This window comes from Saimiri boliviensis, chromosome X (assembly GCF_048565385.1).
Source record: "Saimiri boliviensis isolate mSaiBol1 chromosome X, mSaiBol1.pri, whole genome shotgun sequence".
NCBI lineage: Eukaryota > Metazoa > Chordata > Mammalia > Primates > Cebidae > Saimiri > Saimiri boliviensis.
This window is the reverse complement of record NC_133470.1, coordinates 6,265,658-6,283,235: the sequence shown is the minus strand read 5'-3', so window position 1 is coordinate 6,283,235 and position 17,578 is coordinate 6,265,658. Positions and strand designations below refer to the sequence as shown.

Here is a 17,578-nt window from a genome sequence, read left to right as displayed (position 1 = left end):
CAAACCACAAAGGACTTGCTCCCAAAGCCCAGAAATGAACCCAGGCCACCACTGTGGGAGAGCAAAGCTTTAGCAACTGACCTGCAGCACAAGGTCATTGCTATTGCATTTCCCAGAAGTCTAGGGCATTTTCAAGCTTTCAAAGGATTTTAACTGCTCAAGAGAATTTGCAAAGACTAGCTATGTCACTATTATGCATCCTTCTTTTAATTTAACCTTTCTCTTTTCATGGTATACCCAGTTTCAATAGCAACTCAATCCAAAAAGTCTGTTAAAGTCCTTTTGATAATTTTCCAGATTTTTACCATATAAGCAAAAGGTATTTTTGGAAAGGAGGCAGAGGAGGCATCTCCATGATCCCTAAAAATTCACTCCCAGCCCCATAGGCATGGGATCTTTTAAGACAAAACTCACCCAAGGGCTTGACACATCGAGGATGAAAGTGCACTGAGTCTTCTCCGACTCCCAGTTCTCGTGGACTGGCTGCCTGACATGAACTCAAAAATTCTTGCCCTTCAGATGGTGGAGACCAAGAGAGAGTACCCCCACACGGTCACAAAATCATGCTCTTAAGGACATAAAACAAGAGGAAAACTTCAGCAGTTTGTACTCCAGGGACCTACAGCCAAGTTCGTAACTGACCAGCCTACACGGCCAATGTGAGCAGCAGGATTATAGGGGTCCTTAGCCCACATTCTATCCTGTGGTGCCCCTCTTTATGATAGAGCAGCACAGAAAGACAAATTCATAGAACAATGTATACCAGATTTGCTACAGCCTCAGACTAGCCTCACATATGCTTTGCTCATTAATAAACAATGAGTTTTACCATTCACTCAACAGACCTGCAGAGGCCAGAAGCCTGATTGGTAAGAAATTCTTACCCTTTTGCCAGCATACCACATTTCTGGCTCCCAGTCCCTGAGCGGCCCTCACAACTCTGTTTACTGTACCATACTCACAAAGGAAAATCACCTTTTTCCATTTCATGGAACCACCGGCAAAAGCCTCCCAATTTTGCAAGATGCCGCACAACGGGGTGCATGGGGGAACCGAATTCACATTTTCCATCCCAGTCGAAGCAAAATACACATCACAAAACACACTAGTCACCTAGATCCATACCCAATACTGAGCTGCCCCTGTTGGTCCCTGTTATCACTGATCCATTCAAGGTGGGGACAGATGACCTCCAACTGAGAGTTCAAGGCATGGTATCTGAGCAAGATGAAGAGGGGACCATCACCCCTCCTCAGGCCCATTGAGCCTCAGCTAACAATTCCATCAGGGCTCAATGAATGTGACCAGACAAATAAGGAAAGTTCTGAGTGAGGCCTGCTGGATTTCTGTCGGCTATTCTTCAGAGACCCCTCAACATGCACAAACACACAGAACAGAAGCAGGATGGACAGAGGCCTTCCACCCTGACTAAGCATTCCTCCCAACAGTCCCCTATTCTCTATCCGTGATGCAGCCAGTCCCTGTGACAGGGCTACATGTCCACCTGACAGGTTCTAGACTATCTTCCCACTGCAATTAGATCTGTGCACCAAGGGTTGACAGAGCCTCACCAGCAGAGACAGCACCAAATACGGCCTTCAGCTAAACAAGCAACTGCCAGAGCTGACCTCCAGGTCCATCACACTGGTGAGGACTGAGGAACCACGGGCAGGGGATCCCAGATGAGCCCCCAATTTTGTAACGGCCTGAGGGGTTTCTCTTGCCTGCTTCCTAAAGAAAGACCATGGCACTGTAGTAGAGAAAGAGTTTAATAGCCACAAGGCCTTCCACACTACCTGGGAGATGGAGTCCGTATTCAAATCAACTCATCCAAGTTCACAGGTTAGGGGTAAAGGCAGTTTGGAAGAAAGGGTGGGGGTAGCTAGGCTTGCTGCTGATTGGTTGGGGCAGAGATGAAATCATAGGGTGTTAAGTGCTCTATGGACTGAATGGCTTCTGGGTGAGGCCACAGGAGGGAGTCCAGGTGGAGCCATGGGTGTCAGACATGGAAAAAAACTGAAAAGATATCTGAAAAGGCCAATCTTAGGTTCTACAACAGTGATGTTTTCTGCAGGAGTAAGTGGGAATTTGCATATTTGACAATCTGGCAATGGTTTATATCTTTGCCTTAGCAGGAGTCAGGCTCCTCTCTTCCCCCATCCTGATGGCCACCCATTAGCATTACAGTTTGGGGCAAGTTCTGAGTTTGGGGCAAGGCCTATTATCATTTAAACTGTAGCCTAAAAGTCCTCCAAAGTTTACTTGGCCCAATAGCCCAGGAATAATTAAGGGAAAGGTAAGATGGGGGATGGGTTAGCTTAACTTACTGTTATAATTTTCTCACTGGTATAACTTTTGCAAAGACAGTTTCAAAACTGCCTTGGGTTGAGGACCATAGAGCAGAGGTATATCCTGGGAAAACATCCAGCCGCCCTCCAAGGCTGAGGTTCACAGGCAGGTGCTTTCAAGATGAAAGACAGGGGAAGCACAAGGGGATGTATGCCCTGGGGTCCCGTGCTCAGCTCTCCAGGGACTTATGCCACTTTTCTACAGGTAGCTCTTTTCCCACCTCCTTTATGCACTATTTCTCACTGTTAATACGCAAACAATGAGCTCCTCCTGTATGCCAAAGTCCCAGCTAATTACTTTCCACAAGGTTTCACATTTAGAACCTGCAACAAGTCCACAGTTATCCTGAATTTACAGATGACGAAACTGAAGCACAACGCCTGTTATACTATTATACTTGCCTTCTTTTCCCTTTCCCCACCTTCCTCTTCTGGGGAGGAGGGGGCGGAAGGTGAACTCACCAATCAGGTCTCACCATCGGGGAAGTTAGGCCAAGCACAGAGATACTCATTCTTGGAAAAACAACTCTAAAATATCCGCAAAACAGGAATCTATAGAGACCTACGAAGGAGATTCGTGGTGGCCCGTGGCCGGAAGGTGGGAGCAGAAATGGGTGACTACTGAGCAGGAGCAATCTTATTGGGAACTGAAAATCTAAAACTGAACCATGATGATGCCTACACGACCCAGTAAATTTCCTAAAAATCATTGAATTCCACACCGCAAAGAGGTGACTTTTATGGCATGTCATTTATAGGTCAATAACGAATGTTTAAGAAAACTGACTTAATTTTAAGTCAGACTCAAGAGTTCTAAGTTAAATGACATATCACTACAAGCTGACATCTTGGCAAGCGAAGGGCAAACATTTATGGCAAAGCCAAATGGAACAAAGTAACACAGAGCTTGCAAAAGGAATGACTGCCCAACCTGAATACACAATGTATCCTAGTCAACTCCAGGAGATACAGAAAGCCACACACCAGCAACTGCCCAACCCAGTGGTGTGGACCGAAGAATTTCCACTCCAATGAACATCTGGGCCACCAGAAACTCATACAGAAAAATATATTTGTTGACCAAATATAGAACAGTGAATGGAAAAGCAAACAAAACAGGAAATTAGAGAAGGTTGAACATTTACTTTTAGATAGCCAACTATGAATCCAGCCCAAACTTCCCTTACAGCAAACGCCATGCAGAAAAGTGGGATTAATGATCCCGGGGCTTGGTCCTCTGTTGTGCCAGACACATATCATAAAGAAAGGAAAAATTCAAAAAGGACAACTTACCCTGTGTTTTTATTATGCTTAAAGACGAACTAGGAAATAATGAAAACATACAAAATCTTGTTTCAACTAACTTTTCTAAAAACATGTCCAGGATATTCCAAAAATTACAAAACATAACTAGAAACTAACTACTGGGCAGATACGAGCAGTACTGACTGAGATAAAAATGAAATGTTTCCACGAGCTAATCTTATTCTATATTTAGTTTGAGTACACTAATGTAATTAACTAAGGTTATATAATTTTGCTACCTTCAAATTTTCAATTATAAAGCCTCACATACAATTAGCTGAACTAAAATTGATTTGATTTTTATTTTGGTAGAAAGATGAAAACGGCTAACTTTAATAACCCTATCTTCCTAATAAGAAGTTACTCCCTTCAGTGATATAAATTATGTAGATGGTGCTTCAACAATGCTCTAAACTTCGTTTTCATAGACTCTTTCAAGGTTAGTGTACTCACAGCTTCCATGTCCCAGGGGCTTTTATCATTTGGCCTTTCTATTCGCCTACATACCTCTGTGCCTCAAACTCACAGAAACTATACCTAGGCAGCTGCCCTTTGCAAGCACAGTAATGTTAGGAAATAAAGTCAACTCTGGTGCAGGCTTCAGAGGTCAGCTCGCTTAGGGTCATTCTCTAAGATACACTTCTGAGATATTATATAGGGTGATTTGGATGGTAAATAAGCAAATGAATAATTATGAGTGTTGTCACTCAACAACAAAGACAGAAAAGGATTCCAGTTCACAGCTGAAGCAATTCAGTGGTTTCTCACCGACCTGCTTCCAGTATGAAGTCAAGACCGGTCTAAGGCTGAAAGCGTCTGACTAAAAGCAAAATACATTATGCCATCCCTTTACTCTTACAGCGGTTGGGCTGTGGGGGGCAGATAAGGCATATTCCCAAATATACTCTGCGTCTGCTTTACACTTCATTATAACTAAATTTCTTACTGGGGCCTAAATGCATTGGTCTCTGGAGAGTGGAGACAGGTGCATAAATCTAAATAGTGAAAACTTCGACTTCTTGTTTCTCCTCTGTCTTGACAGTGAGTGCCTTCTGAGTATTACTATAAAGAGAAGCAACAGGTTTTCTAAAAAGTAGACATAAATATTTCAGTTTATCAAAGGACAAATGGATGTCTACACAGATTCTGATAAGCATTAATCATGGTCGGATGAGGTATCCTGTCGGTACATGGAAATCTGCAAGTACTGCTCCCTGTAGGCTTTTTAATGCACTGCACGTGTGTATGAGCATCATTTCACATAAAAAAGTTATATTGCGAATTCAATATTCACAAAGGAGAAAACAGATTCGAACACCAAAAATTTCACAAAAACACTAAAGCTGACACATCAATCCTCTCAAGTTAAACAAACTAAAAACTGGTCTGGAAACCTGGAACTACTTAAGGTTGGCGTTTCACTTCATGAACACCAAACCTTCAGCCATTCTAAACAAATGAGCTCAGCCAGAAGACCTTAAATTTGGAGATGATTCCTATTTCTCACCTCCACAGCCCACAATGTCGTCTGAGTTGTGAATATAATTTTTACGTTTATTCGCTCTGTAGCACCAGTAATGTAGCAGCAACTGAATGAATTTTCTCAGGAAAAAAAAAAAAAAAGTCCCTAATGAGGCCAGGCGTGGTGTCTTACGCCTGTAATCCCAGCACTTTTAGAGGCCGAGGCAGGTGGATGAGGAGGTCAGGAGTTCGAGACCAGCCTGGCCAACATGGTGAAACCCAGTCTCTACTAAAAATACAAAAATTAGCCAGATGTAGTGGCAGGTGCCTATAATCTCAGCTACTTAGAAGGCTGAGGCAGGAGAATAGCTTGAACCCAGGAGGCAGCGGTTGTAGTGAGCTGAGATAGCACCACTATACTCCAGACGGGGTGACAGAGTGACACTCTGTCTTAAAAAAAAAAAAAAAAAAAAAAATTTAAAGCACCCTAGGACTTTTATCATAACTCAGTTCTGGCACAATCTCACATTGCTGTCTTAGAAATTCTAAACCATTTCTGCCGCAAAATGCCTAATTCTCCAGAGCCCCGAGTGCATCCATCAATGAAATTGGCTGATTTATAAACAGAATTAAGTGATTATGAAAATACTGCAGTCATAAAATGCTTAAAAAGCATAGCATTGTTCCAAGGTGTCCTCATGCATAAACGAGGTACTGTCACCTAGTTCTAAAACATGGATATTTTTTCAGCTTTAAAAACAACACACGAAATACACTAGATCCAGTATGTGCATGGTTCCCTGTCTTTCTTTCTTCCCTAAGTCAAATCACTAATACCTGTACCTCTGGAGCGACGTCCAATCGTTACGCTGGTGGATCTCAAAGTTACTTAACGCACATACATGTACGTGCAAGTGCACACATACCTTAGCAGCTGAAGCCAGAGGAAAGGGCAGTGCAACTGTGTCCCACCTGCAAGCAGGGACTTCAGTATCACCTCCTCTTCCAGCCTTTGGGGAACTACATCATAAATGTTGTTTTCATCATCTATCCTTTTCAGTGAAAAAGTTTTTAGCAGGTGCTCCTAATTCATGTAATTTATTTATTAAATATATAAAATACTCAAGTAACATTATGCATTTTTATGGACAAGAAATATATTTTTTACAAGTATTGGAGATGTTTTTAACAGACATTTTCATAATTTCTTCCTGCATCCCAATAAATCTTGCTGTGCACCTGCCAGAGGTCATGAAACTCATTGAGACCCTTTTGGGAATTAAAACCTGAAACCAGTCATTTCTGTCCTCTGTCTCTCTCCCAAATTTAGAGACCACTGGCCTAAAGGCATCATACTCTGAGTCCCATAAAATTGATCAGAGCATCCTATGACACGTAACATCCACAAGCATCTCTCCTTGTTCTCATCTAGTCTACAACAATTTCTGTCATGTACTGGACAAGGGAGATCATTCATTCTTATTTTCACAAACATCTGAGCTCAGTGCATCTCAAAGGTTAGGCTTTTTGAAGTATCCTAAGACAGATCCCTGGAAATGGCTGAAACTGGCACAGAACCATCAGTGTGTCTTGAGAATGCAAGCTGAATCTGACATTTTCTTCATAATCAAATTGGGAATTAAACCAAGCTAGGTTTTCCAGACTGTCCTGCTACTGTCAGAAGTTGGCAATTGCTGTTTTCAAGTTTATAATTTTGAATTCTTAAGTTTTTATCAACATGGAGCTGGCATTACAGTTGTGTGGTATTAAAATGCTTGATAAGACCCTGTTGAAAAACGAGCTGAAGGCAAGGATACAGGTTTATTTGGTTCCCCAAATAATAGCAGGAACATCAATTCCCTATTCAGGGATACTAATTCCCTATACTTTTGGGAAATACAATCTGAAACTGTGAAGCCACCTGGACTTTTATGGCAGCTGGGAATTACCTTTACATATTGGCACTACCGATTTTCCCATGGCAGACTTTGGCAACAGTTCTCCACTCAACTTCATTTCTCATCTTCACATAGATGACAAGATAACAGGGACAATCAAAGGAGCACAGTGTCCAGGCTGAGAAAGAACTACCCACAGTGCACCAGAAATTGAAATCACGACTCAGTCCTGCTGAATTTTCCTCCAGTTCTTAAAATGACTTTATATGGTCTTGTCATATTAAAGTATTTTTTGGCCAGGAACGGTAGCTCACAACTGTGATGGCAGCACATTGGGAGGCCAAAGCAGGAGGACTGTTTGAGTCCAGGTGCTTGAGATCAGCCTGGGCAAACAGTAAGACCCTATCTCTAGAAAACATTTGAAAATTAAAAAAAAAAAAAAAAAGCTGGGGATGGTGACTTGTGCCTATAGTTTCAGCTACTTGGGAGGCTGAGGCAGAAGGATCACTTGAGCCCAGAAAGCTAAGGCTTTAGTGAGCTATGATCATCTCACTGCACTCCATCCTGGGCAACAGAGCAAGATCCCATTAAATAAAGTATTTGTTATTATTGATTTAAGAAATAAAATGGCACTGTGTACAATAAGCTTCTTTTTGTCCAAATTCCCATCAGGAAATTCAGACAAGTAGAAATGCTTGCAGTATTGAATTATACTGCACGTTCACACGGACCCTAAAGCATCCTCTAACAACAACAGGCAGGTCCCTCACTGGAATGAATCAAGCTTCCCTAAAGGCGACACATGCCCTTCTCTGATTGCTCTGACATGATGGTGCTGGAGATGCAGTTCTCAACAGACCTGAAAGAAGCTTTCAGCATCTTGGAGAGCTGGCTGGGAAGAGCCTCACCTCCTCCCTACTTTCGTGTTCTAGCCTGGGCAGGTGTTCCAGAAAGGAAAGAGCCCTGTGCAGGCTATCTGGGGTCATAATCTCGGTTCCAGGCTCAAGGGAAATAAGCAGAGAAAACTCTCATGTTCTCTTTAAAGCATTCCAGCTACATCCACCACGATAGGAAAAATGACAGGAATTCAAGGCAGACACCCAGGTCAAGAACAAACGCTGTGAGTTTTGCTGTGAGCATTGTTTGTGCTTCTTTCACAGGGTCTCCTGGGACTGGAGAACTGCCACACTCCCAGGAATCACTCAGAGGCACCCAGCAGCACAAAGCACCTTCCGACTAGCTGTGGGTTTCTAGATGAAAATGTGGAGCTAACTTAATGTTTACTAAAGTGCTGCTTATTTTAATCATGGGAAAACTGATCCTCTAGGCACAGGACATAAACAACTGTCACTGTATCCCAATGTTTAGTTAACATAAAACCATCAGCCTGAACCAGTCTGAAAAAAACATGGCCTCCCAGACCTTGAAGCATGGTCTGTCTTCCAAACCAAATCTTCACACCTGGGAGGGAGGAGAAGGCTTGAGGCCACTCATCCAGCCCTTTGACTCTACATGCTAGGACACGCACAGGTTTTGTGACTTCACACAACCAGGCAGTCAACCTCAGGCACGACAAAAGTCACCAAAATGCCAGGACAAAAATTATTCTAGAAAACATGCCATTTCATGAGATCACAGAAAGCAACATTACAGCCCAAAGTAAAATACAGGTTAGCAGCTCCATAGAAGCACAGATGTAGGAATTCATTTTTTTTTTATTTCTACAACAAACAAAGGCAAAAACAACTTGATATTTTTAGGCTATTTTATATTCACATTATTAACCCATTGGGAAAACGGCAAAGATTCTTCATGAACATGTGTCCCGTTTTTGAAACTAAAGCCAAGACTATAACCATTTTACGTATGAATGATCTTTCAGTAGGACTGTGCCAAAAGGTGAGGGTAACATCCTCTAAAAGGACATCAGAGGACGGGCGCCGTGGCTCATGCCTGTAATCCCAGCACTTTCGGAGGTCAAGACCTAATCCAAGGTCAGGAGTTTGAGACCAGCCTGATCAACATGGTGAAACCCCATCTCTACTAAAAATACAAAATTAGCCGGACCTGGTGACACATGTTTGTAATCCCAGTTACTCAGGAGGCTGAGGCAGGAGAATTGCTTGAACCCGGGAGGCAGAGGTTGCAGTGAGCAGAGATCATGCCACGGCACTCCAGCCCGGGCAACAAGAATGAAACTCGGTCTAAAAAAAAACAAAAATAAAAACAAAAAAACAACATCAGAAAATGTCCCACCTGAACCAGTAAGGTAGCAGGAACTAACCGGAATAGAAGAAAGAGCAAATGGCCAGGCACAGCACGGTGGCTCATGCCTGTAACCCCAGCACTTTGGGAGGCCGAGGCAAGTGGATCACTTGAGGTCAGCAGTTAAGACCAGCCTGAACAAGAGACCAGCCTGGCCAATATGCTGAAAACCCATCTCTACTAAAAATACAAAAATTAGCTTGGCATGGTGGTGGGCGCTTGTAATCCCAGCTGTTGGGAAGGCTGAGGCAGAATTGCTTGAACCAGGGAGGCGGAGATTGCAGTGAGCCGAAATCCAGCCATTGCACTCCAGCCTGGGCGACAGAGCGAGACTTCGACTAAAAAAGGGGGGGGGGGAGAGGGGGGGAGAGGGGGGGAGAGGGAGAGAGAGAGAGAGAGGGAGAGAGAGAGAGAGAAAGAGAAGAAAAACAAAAAAGAGCAAATAGGCTGGCCCGCTGGCTCATACCTGTAATCCTAGCACTTTGGGAAACCGAGCAGGTGGATCACCTGTGGCCAGGAGTTCGAGACCAGCCTGACCAATATGGTGAAACCCCACCTCTACTAAAAATACAAAAAAAATTAGCCAGGCGTGGTGGCACACGCCTGTAGTCCCAGCTACTCCAGAGGATGAGGAGGAGAATTGCTTGAACTCAGGAGGTGGAAGTTGCAGTGAGCCAAGATTGTGCCACTGTACTCCAGCCTGGGTGACACAGTAAGACTCTATCTCAAAATTTTAAAAAAAGGAAAAGGAACAAATAATTAAAAGAACATAACTGAATTGTTTGTAACACAAAGAATAAGTGCCTGAGGAAATAGATACCCCCATTCTCCATGATGTGATTATTACACATTTCAAGACTATATCAAAATATCTAATGTACTCTATAACTATATACACCTACGTATCCAGAAAAATTTTTTAAATTTTTTTAACGAAGCAAAGCTTTAGCAGCCTCAACAACACACCTGATTTTTTTTTCCCACTGTAGTTTCTTACATTAGGAAGCAAAGCTGTTCTTTTCCTTGCTTGTGATAATATCTACAGTGCAAAATGTGCTGTTCTAAGAAAAGCAGGTTGGCCAAAGCACACAGAGGCATGAAGTTCATGTGTCATCAGAGAGAAGAGGCAAAGAAGGTGCTGGAAGAGTGGATGGATTCACCTAACGCATTCCACCATGTGTTACATTCAGATGGGATCCCCAAGACTTGCAGAGCAGATGGGCAGGTGCCCCAGATTCAGGACAGCGGGGGTGACTGTGGACGATCTGTGGGAGACAGAGCCACAAGCATCTCTGGGATGAGGTGATTGTTCTCTCTCCTGATTATGACAGTGGCCACACCAATGTATGCACTTGTGAAGACTCATAATGCTATATATCCGAACAGCCAAATTCACCATACAATAATTAAAAAAATAAAATTATATAGATATAGCCCTAAATGTAAGAGGGAAAAGATAAGGGGGAAAAAAGCAAGCAAACTACTAGACACCATCGTGACTGATGGTGATACCTTTCCAGACCCAATTCTCAATTTCAGAAAACAGGAAAATATAAGCATGTTAGGCTGTGCCGGGCGCAGTGGCTCACGCCCCTAATTCCAACACTTTGGGAGGCTGAGGAGAGAGGATAACCTGAGGCCAGGAGTTTGAGCCCAGCCTGGGCAACATGGTGAAACTCCATCTCTACTAAAAATACAAAAATTAGCCAGGTGTGGTGGGGCATGCCTGTAATCCCAGCTACTCAGGAGCCTGAGGCAGGAGAATCTCTTGAACCCGGGAGGTGGAGGTTGCAGTGAGCCGAGATGGCACCACTGTACTCCAGCCTGTGTACTCCTCCTATGAACTCTTGCATAGGAGCAAGATCTCCGGGGGGGTGGGGGGGAGCATGTTAGGCTACAACCATTATAATAATTCTATCTCCTTTGACTGGGTAAAGTGGCTCATACCTGTAATCTCAAACACTTGGGGAGACCAAGGACGAAGGATCACTTGAGCCCAGCCAGGAGTTTGAGACCAGCCTGGGCAACACAGTGAGAGCCTGTCTCTACTAAAAATAAAAACTAAAAAATTGCTAGGTAGAGTCCCAGCTACTTGGGAGGCTAAGGTGGGAGGATTGCTTGAGCCCAGAAGGTTGAGGGTGCAGTGAGCTATAATAGTTGCACTGTCTCAAAATAAATAAGTGAATAAAAACTAAACGAGAACTATAATAATTCTATCTCCTTTAATACAAGAAGCCTGGGAAATCTCTCTCTCTCCCTCTCCCCCCATATATATACACCCCTACTCATCTCCTCTCTCAATGAGAAAATTAATGTTAGGGAAGTTCACTGATTCACCCAAGGTGGGCAGTCAGTGCAGGCCAAGCTGGCTGCAAAGCAGATTTCCCTCATAGCTGCCAGCAGCCAAGTCCAGTGGGAGCCCAGATTCCCCATGACCAGGCAGGGCTTGGGGCACCTCTGGGGCTCACTTGGACGTGGAGGCCAGGGTCCCGCAGCAGGGCCACGCTCTGGGAGCCCTTTTCCTACTGACACTTGGAAGAGGGCCTCCACAAGGAAAATGCAGGTCCACACCCAGCTGGTCCAACCTGTTTGCTCATTTGAACAGTTGCAGGAAGGGAAATTTCCCCAGACATTAGCAAATGCCCCCTTCGAAGGTATGGGACAAAACTGTCCCAGATGAGAACCATGAGTTGGCTGCAAAAATTCCAGAGTTCAACGTTGAAAATACTGTTCCAATAACCAAGCATCTTTTATACCTTCATTCCTAAAGCTTCCCTGTCTCCTGAACCCCCCGCCTATCACGCCCCATCTCAATCTCTCTGATCCCATCGGCCAAGAACAAACATCAGCAAGAAAAGGAAACAGTACCTGACTTCCTCTGAAAACTCAACATATTCTCTCTTTCATCTTAACTTTAAATTTGTTCCAATTCCATTTGTAACGGCTTCCAATTCACTTCTGCAACCTTCAGGCATGCAGTAGATTCTCTGTAAATATTTGATGGGGATGGCCGCACCGGAGGGGGCCGGCTTGGGTGGCGCATCCATCTGAAGTCAGGCTCTCGATGGCCACGCAGGCAGCCCAGCGGACTCCTTAACAGCTGCCTTTCTCCCCCGGAGATGTGAAACGCCTGTTCACAGCCTAGGCTCTCTTTGCCCTTTAGAAACCTGTGGACTCCTTCAGCCCCTTCTCACGTCCAACTTTTCTCTGGGTTCTGGTAGGTTTCATGTTTGCCAGTCTGGCCAGCGTGGTCCATTTGGTCAAGTCCCACAGAAAGTGAGGGCGGGAGTGGAGGGGCAAGACCAGAGGGAAAAACTCGAGCCCAGTCTCCTGCTCAAGAGGTCAGTTACCTTCCTCTCACTAAAAACAGTTATGGGGAAAAAGTTTATCTTTCCAACTAAAAAAAAAAAAAAAAAAAAAAAAAAAAAAAAGGGTTTACAATATGCCTTTAGCGTTGCTTCCTGACTGAATCTGATTTTTCAATGCACGTGGTAGTGAAAGGTTAACCACCTCTCGGATGTAGAGTACTAGGTATTTTTGTTTTTCCTAAGGAGGATAAAAGGTAAATGCAAGGCATAAGGAAAGCAGCGCAAGGATGGTCTTGTCTCGCTGGGCAGAGAAGCTGCGATGATGAGCTGGGCCTGGAGGCCCACAGGGCAGTGCTGCCAGGCAGAGCACTGGAATCTGGACACCCTGCAGAAAACTGGGAAGGGGCCAGGCTCAGGTTCTAACGGAGGTGTTCTCCTACCCAGCAGGAGTGGATCAGAGAATCTGAATTCCTGACACTCGGGACCTGCTGGAGACAGCCTCTGCTCATCACCTCAAAAGGTGAAAAAAAGCTTCTAACTAAGATGATGCACAGAACCAGTGGTACCGATATAATTGACAGGAAAACTCCAGAATTTGAAACATTAACTTCTAAGTGTCTACAATAAAGTTATTATTTTTTGCAAACTGTTTCCTCTTTAAACTACTGGCAGGGAGAAGTTCTCTGAGCCCAGTAAAGGGGCAAAATGCCTGCGGGTGGGGAAGCGAGGGTGGCTGCACTACGCCACACATCTCCATGTCAGTCCTACAGGTGTGTGTACTCTGAAGGGCTGGAATCACCTTAAGGGCCGGTGATCCAGTGGTGAACAACTTTCCTTGTTTGCATTAGTTACGCAGTTTGGTGGCTTTCCACAAAAACTTGCAGCACACCTGAGACATGACAACCCTTTAAAATAAGCATGTCATACTCAAAATTTTTCTGGATTTTGTTTTTCCTAATTGCATCTTTTCTAGGAAGGACTTGTAAACTTTTCGTAAAATGGTCAAGAGCCACTTCCCAACACCAAAGCCATGGCCCGGGATCTTAGCAGGGCGGTCCGTCTTCCAGGTTAAACCAGGGACTCCACGGTGAGTCGGGAGAGGAAAACATCCAGAAGGCAGGTCAAGCCACACATGACAATGCAAAGCAGAAACACTTGCAAATGCAATAGAGGGTGGATTTCTGTTTCTTTCTAGGTTTTGCTCCAGAACATCACTGACTGACTCGAAAATAAACGTCGGTCCCTACCTTTGTGGAGTGTCCAACGCAGCTGGCTGGGGGAACACGAGGCCTTGCAGTGAGCGAGCCCTGGCCCCCGTATGACCGCGCACAGGCGATGCACCTGAAGCCCAGGCCTTATACCCGCACCAGCGGGGCTCCAGCGACCCACAGTTGTCACATACCCGGCCATCCCCGACTCCCGAAGGCGCACTCCCCATACCGCACTCCAAGCACCGGTCCCATTCCCATCGTTAGGGAAGGTCCCCCGGAGCAAGGCTAGAGCTCTGGATCTGCGAGACCCACCTCACCTGCCCCGCCAGAGCCCAGGGGCAGCAACAGGTCTGCGCTCTCCCTGGTCGGTGCTCTGCAGACCCTCGACGGGCCAGGGGTGCCCCCAGTCCGGTCATGCGCTCGGGCCGAGGAGATGGGCAGAAGACAGGGGCTCCCGACTTCCTTGACAGTTTCTGCGTTTCAGAAACTGAGCAGACGCGGAGCCCGCTCCGCCTCACCAGCTACTCGCCCCACTCCGCGCAGCTGCGCTTCCTCCCGGGTCCGGGCGGGCCGGCCCGCGTCGCGGGGATGAATGGGGCTCCCCTCCCCAACAGCGGGGAAATCCCGCCACCGCCCTCCACCCCGGGTCCCCGAGCCCACGGTGGCGCAGGTTAGCCCAGCAAGCCCCAGGAACGGCAGACAAAGAGGCACCGTAGGAGAAGCCGAGCGCTTCCCGAAACTTACCGGCCGCCTCCCCCTCCCCAAAACAAAGGAGCCCCCAGCCGACCTCCGTCTCCTTCCCCCACCGCTCGCCCGTACTTTGGGGAACCGCCACCTCGGGGTATTGTTCAGCCTCCGGGGAGCGCGCCGCACCCCAGTCCGAGCGCCGCGGGGACAGCTGGCGACCCGCGCCTCCAGGAGTTCCAGGGGCAGGAGGAGAGTCCGGGCGCCCCGAGCCGCCGGCCGGACCCCCGAGGGTCAGCGCGGAACCCGCCTCCCCGCAGAAGTTTGCGGACCCAGCGCCCGGCCCGCCGAGCCCCGCGCACTCACCTCACCGCGAGCAGCGCAACTTGTGGCGGCGCCGCGCGCCCGGCTGCGCTCCGAACCTCCCTCCAGCTGGCAGCCTCCGAGCCCGGGCCGTGCGGCGGCCGAAGAGGGCCCGGCGCCGCGGAGCAGCCGCGCGCCGCCCCTGGGCCGCCCCCGCCCCGCCGCTGCCGAGTCCCAGAGAGGGCGCGGGCGCTGGAAAGTTTCGGTGGCGAATGGCGGCCGGAGGGAGCTGCGGCGGCGGCAGCGGGGCGGGGGCGCTGGCGGCTCCTCGCTCCCGAGCGCGGAGTGGGGGCGCTGAGGCGGGCGCGGCGGCGGCGACGGCGGCGGCGGCGGGAGAGGGCGGGACGGCGGGAGGGAGCGGGACGGCGGGAGGGACTGGCTCGGGCAATGACCTCCGCGGGGAGCGGCCGCGAGCGCACGGACTCCAGCTGGGAGGACCGCCAGGGGAGCCGCCCCCGCCGCCGGCCCCTCCCTCGCGGCCGTGGGAGGCGACCCCGCGTCCCACCCGGCCCCGCCCCTGCGCCCCGGGGGGGCCGCGTCCTGAGCCAGCCCCTCCCCCAGGAGGATAGGAACTCCAGCCCCGCCCCTCCCCCACGGCACCTAGTGGGAGACCCGCGTCCCAACCCAGCCCCTGCCCCTTGGTCGGGGTACTAGCGTCCCTACCCAGCTCGCCCCGCTCCTGCACGCCTAGGGTGGGTGAGGGGAACCCGGGCCTCTCTCTAGTTGCCCGGGCCCGGTCCCTTCCCCGTGGCCCCCGTGAGACTGAGGAACCCAGGCTTACCCCCATTCCATCCCAAACCCAGCCTTTCCACGACTGCCTGGAGGCGACAGGAACCTCGGCCACCCCCTCGGTTTCTAGCGGACAGGGGAACCTCGGTCACTGCTAAAGTGTTACCCTCCCCCACCCCAAAAAGGAAGCAACCCGGCTGCCCCGACAGAACCCTAGCTACCTGCCCGAGGGTGTATCTACCTCAAAATCGGCGTTTTAGAAGACACCCCAGTTATCTTTCTCCACCTCAAAAAGTGGGGACTCTGGCGGAGCCTCCACCTTTGCAAAACACCTCCCAGGAACAGCCAGAAATGCTTAGGGACAAACTCAGACCCCGTCAGAGTGGCCGGAGCTCGGGGGTGGGGACTGAGGAGGAGGTTAGGGAACCTGGGCCAACGGGCTTCATCACCCCCACCCCCACCCCAGGCTTCAGCCCTCGGGCGCTTGCAAAGTGTTTGATGTAATGGCTTACGCGGCCTGGCCCTGGTGCACCTAAGTACCCAGCGCTCCTTCCTCCCCTCCACCTTGGTGCCGACTCCCCACGACTCGCGACCTTAATTCACTTAAACAGATCTCCGCTCCCCCTCCCCAGCACCTCTTGGGTCAGCCTTGTTGAATATTTTTAAAATAAGTTTGCCCCTTCCTTTGCTATATAATAAGCTTCGTGCTAAGAGCCCGGTACACTCCGAAATATAAACTATAAACTCACTTGCTCTTCCTCCAACACGAGACCATTTGTTGTTCTGGTTGTGGGGGTGGGGGATCCGAGGTGAGGTTTTTTGTTTTTTGTTTTTTGGTAGTCTGGCACTCTTTCGCACTGTCACCCAGGCTGGAGTACAGTGACACGATCTCGGCTCAATGAAACCGCCACCTCCCTGATTCAAGCAATTCCCCTGCCTCAGCCTCCCGAGTAGCTGGGATTACAGGCGAAAGCCACCACGCCCGGCTAATTTTTTTGTATTTTTAGTAGAGACGGGGTTTCACTTTTTTGGCCAGACTGGTCTCGAACTCCCGACCTCAGGCAATCCGCCCGCCTCAGCCTCCCAAAGTGCTGGGATTACAGGCGTGAGCCACCACGCCTGGCCTGAGGTGAGTTGTTAACGGGCCGGTCCTCCATCAAAAAGGCGGACCTCAAAATTACCCTGCAAAATATTGCTGTAAAACGTCAATGATGCAAAACGACTATTGCTACACCATCATCATTTAAGGACATCAATAAAAAAAATACACACTTACACAGTCTCCATAATTGTGAATCAGCAGAATGGATTGTGTCTTATTATGTATCAGTTGCCATTCAAGGCCCCCCCAGAAGGATTTGGTGGGGCCTTCCCTTGAGCCTGCCCTTCGTTGCTCGCGGGCTCCCTGGGCTTGTGCAGACTGATGCTGAGGTATTACATGCAATCGAAAAACGAAGGGTGCAATAGAAAACCCGAGCTAGCTCATGATGCAACCCTGCCCTGGCTACACGTGCTTCCCTTCCCCCACTGCCTGCTGGTGGGAGCGCTGCGTTTTTTCCGCCTGTAGGGTCACATTGTGGTTGATTGATTCTCCTTTCGCCTTGCTCAGTCATTCAGATTTGGAAAGTAAATAACAAGTTGACATCATTACAGCTCTGGGCTTTACGCGGACGCAGCCCTCGGCTACCGCACACTCTGGAGTAGCTGCGCAGCCAACCGGCCTCCTAGCTTGCCAGACTTGCTTGTGGTTAGCAGTTGGAAATTCCAAGCTAAACTTGGTTAAAAGGCCTCTTTGTATGTTTTGATTACTTGGCAGATGCCAATCATTTAAAGTATGGGAAAGTGGTGGAAATCCTCACTCTCAAACTGGAGTCCAGTGTGGCCAGGATTTACAGCTGATCTCCTATAATTGACAATGCAAAGGAGCTCAGAATTCATCTTGCCTGCTTGATAATATATCCAAATAATCCCATCGGTCTTATTACCGGTAAAGAGTCAATAGCTTT

At 48.0% G+C, this 17,578-nt stretch overlaps 1 protein-coding gene across 3 annotated transcripts in view; it reads right to left on the bottom strand.

Annotated features, from left to right (window-relative positions):
- The window catches only part of TBL1X (transducin beta like 1 X-linked), a 247,138-nt gene extending 230,141 nt beyond the window's left edge, over positions 1-16,997 (bottom strand). Inside the window, exon 1 of one of the 3 annotated variants that reach the window (XM_074391739.1) lies at positions 16,849-16,997. The gene's annotated coding sequence lies outside the window, so the exon portion shown is untranslated. Of the gene's footprint in view, positions 1-14,846; positions 15,254-16,848 lie in introns of those variants that run through there. The other 2 variants (XM_010336237.3, XM_010336240.3) reach the window with 2 other exon arrangements.
- Between the last annotated feature and the right edge of the window lie 581 nt (positions 16,998-17,578).